Source organism: Phlebotomus papatasi, chromosome 3 (assembly GCF_024763615.1).
Source record: "Phlebotomus papatasi isolate M1 chromosome 3, Ppap_2.1, whole genome shotgun sequence".
In the NCBI taxonomy this organism is placed as follows: Eukaryota; Metazoa; Arthropoda; class Insecta; order Diptera; family Psychodidae; genus Phlebotomus; species Phlebotomus papatasi.
The window spans coordinates 20,427,696-20,440,441 of NC_077224.1; the positions used below are offsets into that span (position 1 = coordinate 20,427,696).

General features: G+C 35.2%; 1 protein-coding gene across 5 annotated transcripts in view; it reads left to right on the forward strand.

The window, feature by feature from the left end:
- Window positions 1-12,746, forward strand: part of LOC129806845 (hemicentin-1) — a 687,416-nt gene that overhangs the window by 632,480 nt on the left and 42,190 nt on the right. The gene's annotated exons all lie outside the window — the stretch shown is intronic.

A 12,746-nucleotide genomic window follows, 5' to 3' on the forward strand; every position in this document is an offset into this window, starting at 1 on the left:
TTATTTACAGAATTCTCCAAAATTACAGTTACAGTCTGTATTACTCATCATTATGACTAAATTTTATACTTTTTAATACTAAAATTAGGAATAAATGAATATTTTTCTCCAGTGACATATATGTAAGTGTTTGACATTTATGTCACTCTACATTATCTAAATCTGAAGCTACGTCAAAATTGTGACATTTGATGTCAATTCGTTATAATTCCGATTTGCCAGTATAACTGATATTTAATACATGATTTCGTAAATTACACGTTAATTGCATTTCTACATTCAATTTTTGTATTTACATTAATTTTGTATAATATTCTGCATTCGGATATGAGGTTTTTGGATAGAGGCACCACGGCCAATTTCCCAAAACATCATAATCAAATTAAGAATATTTTATAATTCATATAAAACCCGAAATTCCCAAAAGCTTTTGCAATTCGCGTGAGCCAGATATTGATCTTTTCTTTTGCATTTGGGCGGATAGAACATGCAATTAGTGCAGTGGATGGGAAAATCTCGAAGATGATGGTGAAAGCTTCCAAATACTCCATCAATTCCAACTTGCTTTTCCTTCAGAGCCACTCTCTCACACCTTTTGAGCTTACCGCCCAACAAACTCGCCCCCTCCAAAAGACTTTCAACCGGGACAAGTTGGCAAAGTAGTGGAGCTTCAGGGGGTGAAACTTTCAACCCTCTCGTCGATCACTCTGTTCCGAACGTGTGTTGTTTCCCGTGGAATTGCTTCTTCACGGGTGGGTGTGGAAATGAAGATGAAAAGCCGAGAAATTTGAAGTGTATTTCCCACGGCATCGGGATTTTCTTCCAGAGACTTTGAAGGGGGAACATGGGGAGGAGAAGAAGGAGGATGAGAAGGTGAGATTCTCTATAGATGATGGCATTGATACGCGCAAAGTGTTTTCCTTGTGTCGAGTTATTGGGAGATGGGGAACACAGTAATTACTGGGCTAAAATCCCATCATCATCTTTCATGAAAAGCACCCAACTATGGACCATTTATGGGCGCGCTTTTGCCATCCCAGAATTTTCGATTTAGCTCACACAATGACTCTTATACCTAACAAATGTTTCCAAAGCATCAATTGTTAGCTGAATTAACCCATTATGGTTCAAGAAATTGCTTCAAGTTGCTAACAAAGACTTTGACTATCTCTGCGTCTGCAACTTGGTTAGGAGCATTTCATAATTTAACAGCTTTACCTATTTTAAAAGCTGTCAATATTTTCGAATAAGCCACGTGATTCTTTGTCCTTTAATGGAATTCTGTGTGTTAGAATCTCTCAGGAGAGCTTTTTCGAAAATGTGATTCTATAGCCGTGACATTGTCAGAATTAGGATTTGTGGCAATTAAAATGACAATGAATTTTGCAAAATAAATCGATCAAGTTGTCTTTTATTTGCAAAATAACACTATGTAAAAAGACTTCTTTAAAAAAAATTATTAAATACATTTCCGAACTCTCGTGTGCTACGTGACAGTGCTACAAAAATTTGAGAATTCCGCTTATTGGTCGTTTAGGCGAACTTTTCGATATCCTCTAATACGAAACTTACTTAATTAATTTGCCAAGTCAATGTGTCAGATTTATTAAATTATTACAAAAGAAAAATTTACTTTACAATTTTGCATATTTTTGTAATAATTTGAGTAGTAATGTCCACCTAGTCATAATTTTATTTACCGATATTCAGAGCAAGACGGTTCAAATTTAAATACTCCTTTTCTATTCTTGATATTTTCGATTTCGAATGTGTCTATTTTCGAATGAGTTTCTATTTTTGTAGTAATTTATGTAATAACGCCCATTACCGGCTTAATGGTTCTTACGACCCTCCAGAACAAAACGCTTCAAGTTCAAATACTCTTCAATTTTCCTCGATATTTTCATTTTCAAAATGTCCCGTCGGACACAGGGTAAGGGGGCCTAGCATTTAGGCATTAATTAACACCCAGCTGTAGGCACTTTTTTAGCCCTCATCGACAAGATCTGAGTGGTAGGCCCGAATTAAGGACTGGATTTTGCCACGTACATCAATGGCGCGGGCGAATGAAACTGTCAATCACACTTCCTAATTTCACTTTCGAATATTATACAAACGGCAGAAGCTACAAGGATAATGTTACGTTTTATTTAAGTGGTACTAACGTTCTAACACTTTAGAAAAGGAAAAATCATTGCGCAAAAAAATTGTCTCCTAAAAATACTCACGATAAAGAAATAAAAACAAGTATTTTAGGATTGTAATTTGATGAATGTTATCACTACACTTTTCGCTACACGAAACACAGTGTCGCATATTTATTATTATTATTAATAAAATCACTCAAATCGTGTAAAATCGCTAAGAATCTTTGAATTAATTCACTGGTAAAAATAAAACGATCAAACTGATCCTGTTGCAAAGGATGAATCAAATTCGCATGTCCTATTATGAGAAATATGCATTCATACACTGAGAGAAATCCGAAAAAAGTTAAAATAACAATCCGGAAATGTTTATTTTACCCTGCAGTATTGATCCGAAATCGGTGTAAATATTATGTTTTTTAGGTGTATTAGGGGTTAAAATTACCCTTTTCCATGTTAATTTTACCCTTAAAAAGGTGTAAAATTAACATTAAAAAATGTTGATATATTTTTACACCTAAAAAGTGTCAAAGTTATGAGGAAAAAAAGTTAATCGCACCCCCCTTTTTTCTCAGTGTAGTTCGAAATTTCATCCATCTTTTGAAAAGGATCAAATTTGGTTTCAATTTGATCCTTTAATTTTTATCAGTGTTTGGAAACAAATAAAATTATTTAGAAAATATTCCATCTTGATCCTGATTCTGACAGCTGAACAACACGGCCGGCAACATAATTTTCGTAGTTCCGTTGCTCACCACCATGGACGCAAAACAGTGTCCTTCACATATATTTGGTAAGGGGTATTTTGTATGGGAACTTCTTAAAAGTGAGGTACACTGAGAAAAAAAGAGGCTACGATAACTTTTTTTGTCATAACTTTAACACTTTTCGAGTGTAAAAATATAATGTATCAACATTTTTTAATGTTAATTTTACACCTTTTTAGGGTAAAATTAACATGAAAAAAGGGTAACTTTAACCCATAATACACTTAAAAAGAGTAACATTTACACCGATTTCGGTTCAATGCAATAGTGTAAAATTAACATTTCCGGAATGTTATTATGACTTTTTTGGATTTCTCTCAGTGTATGAAAGATAGGGGTTAATTCAGGGTACAATTCACGCTTACCTGGGCAGACGGAGTGTCAAACCTCGATAGTTTTGAAATAACGGTCGTTAAGCTTAACAATCTTTTTGAATTCTACCCAAAGCTTTCCAAAGGGTAAATGACAAAGTAACATCTCTGATGAAAGGCAGAAGGGCGATAGAGCAATTGTTATCACACTGGAGAATGTTATATTTCGTGTAATTTGTGATCCTCTAGAATTGAGCATGACAATTTTCACATTTCGCTGGATCCTTTTACACGGGGAAATTGATTTTAACTGTCCCCTTTTCCAATTCCCCCATTGATTGGCAAAACCCATCAGCAGTGGGACTTTGGGTGTGATCAGCGATGGGATTGATGCCTGAAATTGGTGTTATTCCACCTTTGGTCTTGTGTTTTAGTCCCCGGTGTTGACATACAAAATAATGTGCGCTTAGCACTGTGTCCGCAGAGAACAACTTGGACCATTGATGCTATGGCACACAAAAAGGAGGCATAAATGTACTTTTTAGGTCGTCTGTTTGGCTCTTAAATGTTTATATTCAATTAACGGACGCTCTTTTTGTGTATCCCTTCAAAAAAAAAAAGTTGTGTCCATTTTTCGCTGGCTAAATGGCATGAACACATCTCGAAACAGAGAAAAGCTACGAGTCTCTTTGAACAAATATTTATCCATATATGAAAGAATTGACAGAGACGAGATGCATCTCGTTTTTTTTTTTTTTTTTGTTACTAATGCGGTGAGGCTTGTCCACAATCTTCTGAGCAATATGAGAGAAATTATTCTTCCATGTGTCATGTTATTTGAAAATGTACGCGAATATTACCCCCAAATGTAAATATTTATTCAGATATCTAGCAAATATGAGTGAAAAAGTTTCTTGGGCAGATGCTGAAAATTATTGCACACCAGCAATACCACAGTCATTTTCAATATTGCCCAGACTGGTGTGGAATGGGTTTTGGAAAACATTAATAAAGACCATTCTGCGGGGTTTGAGGATGGAAATTTTTTTTATCATTTCGCCAATCCCTCCCAAAAATCCCCGTAAGTGCTCAATATTTTAGCAATAAAAGCTCATTTGAATTCTGCAGCACTAACATAAAATCATGATTTATCGCTTAGACATTTGAATTCAATGTTTTACTTCTCCATTTTGTATTTTGCATTCGGAAAAGTTGTCTTGCAAATTTTCCTCATCCACACCCACAGTTCCCTTCATTGCCTTTTGCACTATTTCAACTCATATAATGTGGGATGTGCAGGAAGGATAAGGGATCTTAGGGGTAAATAATTACTAAAATACCAGACATGATTTTACGAAAATATTGGAGATATATAGCACTGATAATCAATTGAAAATCCGGCATATAAATTGTGTTAGCAGGAATTAATTTAGTACACTTTTAGTACTTTCTTCACATGAATCTATAAATTAGCACAAGAATATATTACAAGTTTACCACGCTTCTATTGAAAACGTATTGTTAAAAAAAAACATTTTGACCGAAATTAAGCATTTAGTACATGAATGTACTAAACTAACTAGGGATAAGCAATCAAAAATAACAATTGACAGTTTAATATGGAGAACAAAGACAAGGGGCCATCCAGTACTTTTGGGTAATAAACTGGCGAATGGGAGATTGGAAAATTCACAAAATGCCTCAATGAAGGTAGGAGGAAATGGAGCACCTTTAAATTGGGGTACCTTTAAAATAGGTTTTATTCTCCTATTTTAAAATAGTACTGGACCTTACTGCGATATTATTTAACTTTACAAACCCATTGTAAAGCTACACAGTAAAAATTTTTTAGTTGATTTGCCATGATTTTCATTGTAAATTTTACATTAAATATGTAATCGTGTAATTTGTGTAATTTGTACACATTTTGTCTCAAAACTGTGTAATTTGTACACCTTTTATTTGAAAAGTGTGTAATTTTACACGAAATATGTAAGGAAATATACAAAACTCTGTAATCATTCCCAGTTGATTACACGGTTTACAATTACATAAAATTTAAATTACACATTTTCAGATTACACGTTTTGTTGAAATACAAAATTTGTGTAACTTTACAAGAATAATCGTGGTAAAAACACAAACCAACGATCATCCTTGTAAATTTTTTTTGCTGTGTAAATTACTTTATGATAAGCCTTAATTCCTTTTAAAAATTGGAGAAAAAGTCCATTTTCAAAGATACTCCAATTTAAAGGTGGCCTACTTCCCCCTATAGCAGACATTGCCGTCTCTCATCGCCTTCAATTTTAAGATCAACAGGGCAAAAAGCACCTGGGAAGTCCGGAAACCATAACTGTGACTAAAGAATATATAGGACCCGATATTTTTCTTGAAATCTCATTTTTCTGTTATTTAGTACAATTTTAGTACATTGTTCTAATACCTCTCAGTGTTCTAATAACATTTGGTTTAGCAAATAAATATACAAAAAGTACAATATTATACTAAAAGTATAACAAAAAAGGGTATTAACGTTTTGGGTTATCATTTAGTACATGGTTGTACTAAATACTCTTCAATTTTGTACTAAGTAAATTTTTCTAGTGAAATAATGAGAAATCTAATAACACAAAAATATATCAACAAAAACTAAATATGGATAACAAAGTCTCTTCAGTAACAATAATAAGAGTTCATCTTTTTTAGTACAAGTCAAATGAAATCTAAATTTTACTGAGAGACCTTTTACCTAATTTGAAATTTTTCAGGAGCATAAAAAATTATTTAAAGAGGCTTGATTGATAGTCATGTATCTAAATGTTAGAGTATTAAAAGAATGTTGGGGATAAATCAAAGATCTAATTAGTACACATCTGTACTAAATCAAAATACATCTGATATTTATGGCATTTTTCATCAGAAAAATAAAAGAGATGCAGATTTCTTTTCATCGTACACCTGTTTTTAAAATAAAAAAAATTGTTTATGAGGTTTCAAATACGGCCGTGCATAGTACTAAATATATGTACTAAAATTTTCAATGTAATAATTCCGAATTAATAGTATCTTAACCATGTCTTCAGGTATTTATATTTGTATTTATTTATTGGCCAACATGTGCCTTTATGATATCTCCCCAAACCGAGCGTCCGTCGCCATCGTTAGCCTTAGCGACCGTTAATGTTTCCAACCAGTCTCCAAAACGAAATTTCGGAAACGCTTCTTCTCAGGCTGTATAATCTTATATCGACTTTAACGATCTTTTTCGTGGTTAAGTGGTTATCATTGAGCCATTTGAGAGGGGAAGAAACCATCTGATAAGACACATGGGAGATACGACAACATGGCTAAAAATTAGCACATTCATGTTGTTGTCGTTCTTTATACGTCTACATCGTTCTTTATACTTCTCAAGCTTGCTTAAAACGTTTTTCTTGTGCTATAAATTTAGAATGTTAACTGTCAATTTTAGTAATAAAATACCCCTTGTCAATCCCCTATCAATGAAAAATACATTGAGTTTTTGGGACAACTTCTATGTCTGTTCCCAAGGACATTGTTCCCACAAAATGGTCAATGATGGGATATATCTAAAGTAATTTGATGGTTCCATTTTACCAAAAAGTCACCCTCGTGCACAAAATTCTGGAGAAATATATTGTTTTTTTTTTCCTATTTTTATCTCATGTCATATTCCTTTAGGAAAAAGCTCCATTGGAACATATGTTTCTTTTTTGCCATGGCGCCAGTGAAAAAAAAAATCATCCTCTTTCCTGGGAAATTTTCACTTTTTATCCTCTTTCTTTCTCACTGTGTGAGGTTAAAAGGTGGTAAAAGAGCTTTGGGCAGGAAGATGGAACGTATTCCAGAACGAATACTGATGCTGTCGATTGGCACTTGTGTAGGAAGGAATCAGCAACAACAACAACAAAAAAACATCCCAACCACTTCCTGTCCAAGGGGATGGTGAAGTCACGTAGAGGGAATATTGAAAAGCTCCTCGTGCCACGTATATTCAGCTTTTTTTTCTTGTTGGCCCTGGTCTTCTCCCAGTACCATAACATCCTCTCTTGTGACACTCTCCTTCCTGTTGACACCAAAAAGTTGTGGTACTATCGGCACAATTTCCCAATCAAATACCAACCCTAGAGCCAAGAGATCGAAAGTCCAATGCCCAGAAGGGTTTTGTTGATACTCCCCCTAAGTTGTAGAGGGTTACAGATAGTTGGAAGGTTTTTGGTATTTTGAAATAGTGATTAATAACTTTTTGAAGTGGAACTTTAATAAATTTATCGTTGAGAAAATGTGTCAGAGAGAAATTTAAAAGGTTGATGACTGTTGGCCTCCTAGAAGCTGTTTTGGAAGCTTGAAAGCTTTCCATTTCTCCCATAAAAGACCTTCACAGCAAATTCAACTTTTTGGCTCTTGGAAAACTTTCGGTGTGGCATCCACAAAGGAAAGAAAATTCATGAAGTGATTTAAACCGCTTGAGGAAATTCTCCAGTTACAAATTATCTACCACTTTTGCAATTTAATCGCCCGAAGAATTGTGTAAGCAATCTTGAGTGGAAATAAATTTGAAGGATAAGAAATATATGAAGGTCAATCCAGAATAGAGCTTTTGTCATTCCCCCATTTTCCCCTAGACACAAAACGTTTCATTAAGTTTCCTCTTGGGCTTGATTTATACTGTTGAATTAAAAGTTAATTCTCCATTCGCACCCTCTATCATTGTCGCCCCTTTGGCCAATGTTCCTCCAGCCCTTCATCGAGGCCCCCAACTCTACGAGTTTCATCGATAATTTCCCATGGGAAAATATCGATAAGATGCTTTCGCTCTATAATGCAAATGCCCTAATTCGAATCCCCTTGAAGTTTTCCTTTCTTAACATGGGCTTCCAATAGCGGAGACTGGTTGGGCACCCATCCCGGCTTACCAGTTTGACCTAGACTGGACGGAGATCAGGGAGAACCTCAAACTCGACTTTGGGTCTCACAATCCCAAGTTAAGCTCTCCATGCATCCTACCTAGCCTCTGAAGGTTTCAAGCCCGTTATACGGGCTTTAGATCTAAGGCTTAGCCATAAGGCTTAACTTCTCTAATTTCTTATCAGTCGAAAATTTTTGGAAAATTTTGACTTAGAAATGGGTTATTAAGGGGAATTAATCAATTTCAATCAGAAGAACATATTAAATTGGTTGCTATTTAGGATTTTGAGACCTTCGGAAACTAGGCTAAACTTCTAGTCTGAAGACGGTTTTACCCAGCGTGGCAATGATTTCACTACAACACCGAGGGAAAAACGTCCTTCAATCTAGCCCCCGGCGAAGTGTTTTTTTTTATATGTAGCTGTTTGAAGCCAACTCACAAATTGATTAGAAACTGAGCTTACACTTCACAGAACAAGACCGCATTTAGACAGATATATAGTATATTTATCTCCCTTTACAAGGCTCAGAGTCTTATACACAAGGCTCACCTCAATTTTGACATATATCGTGTAACGGTCACGAGTGCGGAAAAAAATCCCATACGCATTTGTATGTGAAATTAAGATATTGGCTTCAACTTTGAAGGCCTCGTTGGGGACTAGCCTTCAATTAAACGGTCACCACCCAGAGGCTCGTAATGACCTGCCTTTCACCATCTTTCGGGTATATTCCTCCTGAATACGGAAGGGATTGCTTTCAACTTTACGTCTAACTGCATAGTCAAAAGGATAGATCTCTGACAAGGTAACGGTCGGGATCATGTGGTACAGCGGTATACCGGGTCCCGGTCAAAATCCCAAAAGCCACAGTTTGGTTTTCTAGACTTTTCCGTCATCGGACGATACCAATATAGATCCTTTCTTTCGGACAAACCACAACAAATATCCAGAGTTTTGGCTTCCCCACTCCAAACTTATAAGTTAAATATTACACTCTCTGGAGTTTTCACACTAGAAAATTTCACATTAAAGTTAAAGTGAAAAGTTGCTCATTAAAAATTCTAGAACCACTCGAAATCGCTGATTTAGTCAGGACACATTGCTAGAGTTGCTCAATGTCACGATGGTACACGAGTTGTAAGATGAGTGTTTTTGTTCTTGAAGCATTTCAGTCTTTTAAGCGAAAATGTGCGATTTTATTGAAGAAGAGGAAGTTTTCCTCCTGTACGCTACTTTTAGATCGCGTAAAAGGATCCGCTAAGCGAGAAGAAGGAGGATGTGGGCGAGTGATTGGCTCCTATCGCGACCTTCACATGGTGTCGTTGAAGTTCTCTGGGGCGATTTTTTTGGACATAATAATTTTCTCCGGATGACCTCGGAGGAATTTAAAGAGCTGCTTCAAATCGTAGGGCTTTATTTTCAAAAGAAGACTACGAAAATGAGGGAGCCAATAGCACCCAAATCCCGACTAAGGTATGAGTTCCAGCGATTGGTGACTTAATTTGTCGCAAACGGCCTGAAAACCATCAGATCGGCTGCCTCTATTTTTGTATTCCCGGCAGTTGTAGTCCCCAAATGATGGTTTCCTGATGCACAGCCTCAATTAATTCGGCCACCATCTCATTTGACCACGAAATCCAAGATCGAACACATTTCTGTTTAGCTTTTTTCTTACTTATCCTTTCACTTATCTTTTTCAATGTCTTTTGTCCTTTCCCCATCTCGTGCGCGATAAATAGTAGGTATTAGCACTACTTTTTATCACAATTTAAACACAAAAAATTGGTGAGAAAATTGTGGCGCAGAAACTACCCGAATGACTGCAATAAAGTAGTACCTAAAGAAAATTTAATGAACAAATTTTGCTCATAAATTTGCTCAATTCTCATTAATTTGCTCATTAATTATCAATCATATTTATGCTATTTTAATCTATTTAAACCAATTTTTGTGACTCGAGTTCACTTTTTTATCACTAAATGAATCGATTTCTAAAAGCTCTTGACGAAAATTGCACATTAGGACACATATCAGCAACAATTAATGTGAATCACATTAAAATTTTAATGTGAAATCCTCTAGTGTGATACCACGGTTATAGTTGCAATTGCAGGGGAAGGTGTTCAGGCTTCGCACATACTCTGGCTTCGAACATTTCATATTTTCCCGTTTTCCTTTAATGAGTCTGACTTATTTTTTCAGGAAATGTGTAACTTAAGACTAGCTATTTAAGTATTATGGGAAAAATACAAAGTGTTCGAATCCACAGCCTGTACGAAGCCTGATAACTTTCCCCTATGTGCATTGCTCCTAAGAATTATAACCCAAAAGTGAAAAATTGCTTTCTTCCGGAAAATCGCACACATAATCGCAACAATAAAGCGAATCTTTTCCCATGTGAATATTTTTCACAGATTTCGAAAATAACTGCAAAAATCCATATTTGGTTCTATTGTCGACACAATGTCCAGAGTTTATTTATTTACTCTTACCACTGCAACCACAGTCTCTCCCCTGAAAACTATCTCAACCCCTTCTGACCATTTTCGCATGAAGGGAATGTCAGAGCCCTTTTTTCCATTTTGCACAAAACTTCATTTTGAGAGTTTTCTACAGCCAAAATGATTGATGACGCTTTGTCTGTGACATTTTTCTAACGTTCCCATTCACGAATGTGTCACTCACGTGGCCACTGACTCTTCTGCCCAGGAGTTTTTCATCATAAATCCTCAACAAACCTGGACAGTGAAGGAACTTTTCCAACAGCTCCTGCATGTAACTTTTAATTAAAAACAAAAAACCCATCCATACAATATGAAAATGTTTGTCACACCTTTTGCTCCCCTGTGCTCTTTTGCAAATGGTTGTTGAAAATGAGATTTTTCACAAAATATGGTGAATAAAAAAAAAAGAGTGCAAAAGAGCTATCCCTTGTCTCAAGGGAGCCCTTTATGCTTGGAGGAGACTGTGATTGAAAGTGACACGATGAGAGTGTAAATAAATTTCTCTATCCTCATTCATCTTCAGTAGCAGAAAATTTTCCATATATAGCTTACTCTGTAGAAACATTCCATGCATAATAATTCAATTCCACACAGAATACCCCCCCTCCCAGTGTGTAAAATGTTTATTCAGCTCTTACAATTTCATCCAGTTGAAACAATGCTCTAAAATTGTCACATACCACCCACTTTTTCTCCTATTCATTTTATCTGCGATATTAGGGGATGAAAAAACATTAGCCTAACTTCAAAATTTCGCAGAAAATTTCTAATGGAAATTTTGAATAGGATTTCATACGAAAGCCATTACTAATGTAATAAAAAATTACATAATTCTCGAAGGAAAACTTTTCTTAGTACATGAATGTACTAAAATAACTTCCTATACTACAAATTCCAAAGCTTCAGTTCTTTAATGGAAAATTGTAAAACCTTTTTAACAAGTTTGAAGTATCTTTAGTCGCTTTAAAGTTTAGAAAACAAATGAAATATGTCAAAAAAGATAAATCTGATAATTTTAGCACAGAACTGTACTAAGCAAAGATGTGATTGAAATTCTTATACAATAGAAAATCGGTTTCAAGGTTAAAAAAAAATGACATCTTATTGAATACAAAGAAAGGAGTTTTTCCGCTGAAAGCTCATGTGATGTCTAGTTCGAATTTCGAAGTGTCACGAATGTCATGAGTATCAACATTTACCAGTCGTCGTGTAATAAGGAAATAAATTCTTCCAACACCTCAAATTAATTTGAATTTCCAAAATCCAGTATGAAGACTAATTTACAAAAAGATTATCTATATTTCGGAATACAATCCTTTCGTAATATAAATTCTCTTAAGAGATTTTCGAACATGTGTGCTTTTTAGATCTCGATGTTTAGAAATTACGAAAATAAAAAAACAAGGTTATTAAAAAAGAAAATCTAAGACAATTTCGAACTGAGATGGATGCCGTACAAAGTTAAGGTATCCCATCAGCTCTGCTTCCTCAAATTTTCATCACTGAACTAAATATAGACTACCAGTAGGGGAATTCTGTAATTTTCATGGCATTGTCACGCTGAGTTCGAAACCTGACAATGCCAATCGAGCTTTTTTTGTCATATTATATGAGTTCGAAAATGCAATTTACTGATTTTTTAATGAAGTGCCTTTACTTAGTGATGTTATGCAAATTGCAGTCTGTCTTGGTCGATTTGTTCAACAACATTCATAATCATTTTAATTGCCAGAAATCTCAAATATGTGACTTCTGACAATGTCACGTGAGCTGAAATGACAATGCCACGGCTACAGAGTCGCATTTTCGAAAAACCTCTCCTGAGATTCAAACCCAATTTGTCATATGGCATTGCCAGAGCGTTTCAGAATTCCCCTCCAGGTTTTCTTTTTGTTTCAGCTGGGACCCTTTGGGAGAATTATACTACACTGCAGGAAGATTTAATCTCAGAAACGAACCACTTAGGGAGATTTAAGAAAACTTACCAAAGCTTAAAAGGATATGTCGAAATACCTCTTTAAAAGAGCTAATAGCGAATTATTTTATTTTTTAAATTACTTTTTTTACTCATTAAAATAGGCAT